Source organism: Schistocerca americana, chromosome 5, assembly GCF_021461395.2.
Source record: "Schistocerca americana isolate TAMUIC-IGC-003095 chromosome 5, iqSchAmer2.1, whole genome shotgun sequence".
NCBI lineage: Eukaryota > Metazoa > Arthropoda > Insecta > Orthoptera > Acrididae > Schistocerca > Schistocerca americana.
In genome coordinates this window covers 209,455,310-209,462,008 of record NC_060123.1, presented here as the reverse complement: position 1 = coordinate 209,462,008, position 6,699 = coordinate 209,455,310, and the positions used below count along the sequence as shown (strand labels likewise).

Below are 6,699 nucleotides of genomic sequence, written 5' to 3'. Positions count from 1 at the left end.
GGAGGTTACACTTGGCGACAACCGGCCAGGATCGTATTTCTTTGTGAATTTCTGAGAAGTAGTCATATATCTGCTCTTATTTACTTAAATGTAGTTTGCATCTGGCGCAACGCATTTACTAATTTGTCACTCTTTCTTTCACAGATCATCGGCAATTTATTGTTCTTTGTTGTAATGGTATTTGTTCCATTTTTGCTTTGTCTTCGTTTCATTTTGTGCTTAATTTTGATTAGTGAAAATGCCGCGAGAAACTGTTAACAGTACATCGCGATGTGCAATGAGTGAAATAGCCGACTCGAATAATTTGACCGATTATACTAGCGACAGTTTGTGTAATAGGGATAATCCTCTAATTACAGATAATCAGTGCTTGCCGATCACTAGTAATGATTTTGATCCTAATGATGAACAAACAAATTCTATTATGTCCAAAGTAAATGTAACAATTGATGACGCGGCACGTTCCGTTACAATGAACGCTGCCCAGTTTGACACAGTAATTTGCAAAATTTACGTAGTGAACAGATAATTGTTTCTAACGAAGGTCAACAATATTCACAAAACACGTCAGATTTATTTGATTCCGAGGTAGTGACTAACAGTGCACATCCAATTGGCGAACCTTTTCAAGAATCGGAAAATGACCAAATGGTTACACAAAACGTGACAAATGTAGATACACCAACACACAACATAGACAATAGAGTCACTACTTTTAGCATGGATCAAGTTATGGCAGTATTGCTAAAACTTAATGAAAAAATAGACAACAATTCCAAACAGTCGAAGAAAGAACAAGACGACAATTACAAACGACTCAACGAAAATCTCAAAAAAAAAATTAATGAATGTCTCAAACAGTCGAATGATAAGCAAGACAACAATTTCAAATAACTTAATGAACAGAACAAACAACTTAGTGAACAGATTACAGCCGTTGCTGTGCAATCTCATGATACTAAAGAACAATTATGTGAGGAAATTAAGGCTTGTGCTAGGAACAGTAGTGAAGAAATTAGATCTGTTGCACAAGAATTAAATAATACACATGCAGCCACAACGAAATTACTTAGAGATGAAATTAATGCAGTCGCTAAACAATGATCTGAAAACGCAACACAGTTACGCGACGAGTTTAAATTAATGTCATCAGAACTTTCACGCACACTGGATGCGAAAGTAGATGCGAAATTTGACCAACAGAACAGCCAAATTGACGAACGTTTTAATCACCACCTACGAAACAGTGAAACGCGTTACAGTAAATTTATACAGGAACAGAATAAAGTAAAGCAACAAGTCATGGAAACAATTACTGCACAGAGACAGGAAGATAAGCGTAAATTGTTTACGAAAGCAAAAACATACGTAGACAACAATATTGCTACAGTATCAGACGAAATCAAACAGTTGAACAACGAATTGCATGATGAAATCTCCGATCTTAGAACAAAATCAGACAACAGACCAACAGGCTTGAAAAGTTGGAACTAATACAGGATTCCGATGCCATCAAAGAAGACGTTAAAAAATTGAACAAAAGCACATGTAAAATACAAAACAAATTAATGCTTGTGAAACTAAAAAGACGATCACGTAAAAGCACTGACAGAAAAATTTGGTGAATTGGCCAGTCGTATTGATGATATCGAAAATAATAATGACACCAAATCAGACTATACGTCACCAGTTTCGGTTAATCAAACACCTGAAGTCCAAAATTTACAGCAGACGATCAGTGAGATAGGTTCGTCCAATTATACATTACGTAGAAAATTGTCATCTTTACAGCAAGAAGTAAGGGAGATGAAAAATATTTCAGCCTTTAACACATAACAGCATACGCCACTTTCCGAACATTTGTGAGACTCACACAGCGAGTATGATTTAGGTAATTTACAGAGAGTACGTGAGATAGATTCCGAACAGTCACAGACAAACAGATTAGCATACAATCCTGAACCTGTTCAGACATTCAGAGACGAACATTTTTATTACAAGCACTTTTTATCCGTGAGAAAATTTATAGTATTTAAAAATGACAGAACACAAAGTCACACTTTGGACTGGATACGACAATTTGCTTTTGTATGTTCTCCAGCTTGGCCTGTAATGCAGAAACTAGAATTGGACTGGATACAACAATTTGCTATTGAATTTTCACCGGCATTGCCTGTAACACAGAAACAAAAATTTATTTGCAGCGCGTAGTTGACCTCAGGGGATTCATTACGCTTCGATGAATATGTGCCGTAGCGTGCACAGGGCCCCGAGCCGTAGTAGTGCTGTTTTCTCTTTAGTTTTCTGCACTGCTGCCTTCTCTTCTTCTATCCTTTTTATCTATCAAAACAGCTCTTCAACTATCGATCTGTCTAGAATTAGGAATGAGTAAAGAAACCTGATATGACAAGTTTTACCTGAAAGTGACAATTTTCATTAGACACTCCAGAACTACCAGCGTAATTTTAATGAAAGACAGAAGTGTAATCATCAGTATGTACAAAATTTTCAGCTATCGCAGACGCATTTTGGTAACAATAGAGGCTTTTCCCAACAACAGCAACAAAACCAGCCGGTTAGCATACCTAACCAACAATGTGGTTTGCAAGGTCAACCAAGCTTTAATGTTTCGCCGCCTACACGTATAGCGTCGGCTCCGCCAAATAGTAACGTACAGCAACAAGGAAATAACTACGTACAGGAAACACATCATTTCAACTCATATCACAATGCGCCGTATAGAAATGACTATCATGACAGATGTAAAAGTAAAGAGCACAATTTTCAGCGTACGTTTAATAACAGTCGGTCTTACCAGCAGCAAAATCATCCGCAACAACAGATTATCATGAATGAACCAGACAGTAGATATCATCCCGAACGTAATACGTCAGGACGAAATAACAGAACAGTACAAATAGTCGAGATGCCACAGCATCCTCCCACAAATAATACCACGTCAGATAGAATTTGACTAGATACAGTACAGGTTGCATCTTCCAGCAACGCAAGCAATACTTTTGACACACAGAATCTTGTTCACGAAAATGTTATTACTTTTGACGACATCCGATACACACTTTGCATGAAAGGCAGAATCACAACGTATGTAGACAACATCGTTATCGCATAAGCTAACTGGTCTGAACACAATCTGGTTCTTGAACAACTGTTGCAAACTTTTCGCACACAAGGACTCACAGTTAATCTTAGCAAATCACACTTTGGCAAAACTTCCATAAAATTTCTTGGAAATATAATTTCAGCAGAAGGCATTGCGCCTGACACGGAAAAACTTCAAGCTTTACGTGACATTACTGTTCCTACGACGAAGAAACAACTACGCAGCTTTTTGGGTTTAATTAACTTTTTTCGTAAATTTATTCATTACTCTGCTTTAGACACCCCTAGACTATTTCAATTGACAGGTAAAAACACTATTTGGTCCTGGGATAGCCAAGCACAGTCTGAATTTGTCAATCTGAAACAAGCTTTGTTGAACGCTCCACTTTTATCACACGCAGATCTAACTAGAAATTTTTCAATTGCCACCAACAGTTCTAACACCGCTTTAGGCGTACACATTTTTCAGGAAATTGAAGAAGATGGTTCTACAGTAATTAAAAACATCGCCTTTGCAAGTCGCATTCTGTCACCTGCTGAACGCAATTATTCTGTTACAGAACCTGAAACATTATGTGTTGTATGGGCATTTACGAGATTTCGGTATTTTCTTTATGGAAGACATACGACCGTTTACACAGATCATAGAGCTATACAGTTTTTACTTTCTGCAAAATTTACACACGACATGTTTAGCAGATGGAAACTTTATTTACAGGAATTTAATTTTACAATTGTTCACATTCCCAGTACACAAAATATTGTAGCAGACGCACTATCCCGTTCTCTCGGCAACAATCAGCAAGACATCGCAACCAACTTCTGCCAAGCAAATTTTAGCGTCATGTATATTCAACAAGTTGCATTTGAAAATTTTATTCCGGCGTCATCACAAGACATAGCACAAGAGCAGAGCAAAGACAACGTGTGGAAAGAAATTAAACACCTTTGGCAAGACAGCAACAACTGGTTACTATGCATTCCTGACGAACCTGTTAACAAATTAATTTGGTATACTCATTTAAGTTACACACATTACGGAGCCAGAAAATGTTTTCTTATACTGAGGCAGAACTGTTATTTTGCCAACATGGAGAAACGTATTCGGCGAGTTTTAGCGTCATGTAAAATCTGCCAGAAAGGTAAGTCAGACACGACTTGACATATTCCTCCGTTACATCCCATTGTACCTGTTAAATTGAGACACATGGCCGCTGTAGACATTTTTGGTCGGATTCCCAGAACTAATAGAGGTTTTTGTTACATCTTTGTCGCTGTTGAACTCACTTCGAAATTTGTTACCTTCACTCCGTTATGCAAAGCTACTGCTAAATCTATTTCGAAAGCATTTGTAAAACATTTTCTATTTCATGTAGGGCATGTATTGAAAGTAATTTCCGACAATGGACCACAATTTCGATCTGCGATATGGACACGTATGTTACGAGCTAGAAACATTTCTCCGATCTATAAATGCAGGTATCACGCTTCTTCGAACCCTTGTGAACGATTAATGAAAGAAATTGGTAAACTGTGTAGAATATACTGCCATAAAAGACATATTGATTGGGACACACACATACTCTCATTCCAGGATGTAATTGACTCGATACCTAATGAATCTACTATGCTATCTTCAACTGTTATATTGAAAAATGTTGGAACCAGCTAACAAAATTAAAGAATTAGTATCCTTTCCTACATCTCGTCGACTACGCCATCATGAAATAATTGACATTGCACTCAACAACATCAAACGTGCCGCAGAGCGCCAGAGAAGACAGCAAAAACAGGTTTGTACGCACACACTATTTATCCAAGAGAGGAAAGAGTAGATGCAGTAAATTTGAGCTTCTATACGCAGGTCCATATCGAATTCGTAGCATTCCTCAACCCAATGTAGTACACGTCGAAACTCTGAGAACCAGAAAAAGTAAAGGCAATCACCATGTCTCCAATATTAAACCCTTTATTGAATGAACATACTTTATGATTTATCACACTGTAATGCCATTTCCTAATTTTTATATGACCGCTTATGCAATTATATTTATATGAACACTTACTGGTGATTATCATATTTTTTCCTGGCAAGTGCCCGGCAAGGTAAGGTTAGCAGGTCGCTTTTCTTGTCGTTATATATCAGACTGCACATTTTCCATTTTTCGTGTATGTATGATTGTTTTCCGGTTTTGTTTGTATGCACTACGAAATGTTTAAGATATAACAAACACCAGTTGACTTTGACATTTTTCCTTATGATATCTCAATATCTTAACTATTTTACATTTTTTTTGCTACTACATTATGATACTTTGTGTACATTTTCTTGCACTTGAAAACTCTCTATGTTTTTGCCATAATACGTTTTCTGTCATGCTATGCTGTATGCTTAATTATATCACTAGAAACAAGTTTTCATTTAATGGGTATATGATTTAAATGCAAGATATTAATCCATTTTCATCATTTTCAGAAGGCAATAACGTGTAAAAGAAATAAATTAAACAAACCACAGTGGATTACTATGAAATGGAAATTTCACCTTCGGAATGAATGAAATAAGATGCAATACCTTGTCATGAAGAGTAAATTGATCAGAATTAACGAGCATTAACAATAATATACTATACACATCGTATGATATCAGTCTTAACTAATTATTTTTCTTTCAGAATACGAGGCGATTGATGCAGGCTGTCAGACAGAACTACACATGAAACTTCCTGGCAGATTAAAACTGTGTGCCCGACCGAGACTCGAACTCGGGACCGCAGGAGAGCTTCTGTAAAGTTTGGAAGGTAGGAGACGAGATACTGGCAGAAGTAAAGCTGTGAGTACCGGACGTGAGTCGTGCTTCGGTAGCTCAGTTGGTAGAGCACTTGCCCGTGAAAGGCAAAGGTCCCGAGTTCGAGCCTCGGTCGGGCACACAGTTTTAATCTGCCAGGAAGTTTCATATCAGCGCACACTCCGCTGCAGAGTGAAAATTTCATTCTGAGAACTACACATGTTAATTTTAGTGATGAAATATGCTAGAAATAAGAAACTCTATACTATGAATAGTTTTATGAAGTAAATGGTAATATGAATAATGAAGTGTCTATTTTTTGCAGATGATAATGAATGGTGAATAATGAAGTTTTTCTTTGCAGGTGATGATAGTAATGAAGTTATGGTAATATGAATATTGAAGTTTTTCTTTGCAGATGAGGATAATGATGAAGTTTATATATTTACCGTTAGTTAAGAGATGCTATGTAGTTATTTAATTATTGGTTGCAGTTCGTTTTGACAGTATGTCTTATATCGCATGGTATAATGACTGAATGATTTGGAAAGGACAGCTAGAGTACATACATATTGAGTACACGTTTCATTACCTGTTAATTCGAAGTTCACTACTTTTCAGCATAATATGCATTTCTTCTTTCAGCTCAATAATCCATTTTGTATTTTTTCCAGGAGAAGTTATTCATGAAATTAATGTGCTATAAGCAGTTAGTCATTAAACCTGTTCAAGTACTTGCATTTTTTTACCCATTTGTGTGTGTCATTCATGAATGTGATCACATATAC

General features: G+C 36.7%; 1 non-coding gene across 1 annotated transcript; it reads left to right on the top strand.

The window, feature by feature from the left end:
- Positions 1 to 5,977: 5,977 nt before the first annotated feature.
- On the top strand, positions 5,978 to 6,052 carry Trnas-uga. The gene has a single exon. It is a non-coding gene; the product is annotated as a tRNA-Ser (tRNA).
- Positions 6,053 to 6,699: the final 647 nt, after the last annotated feature.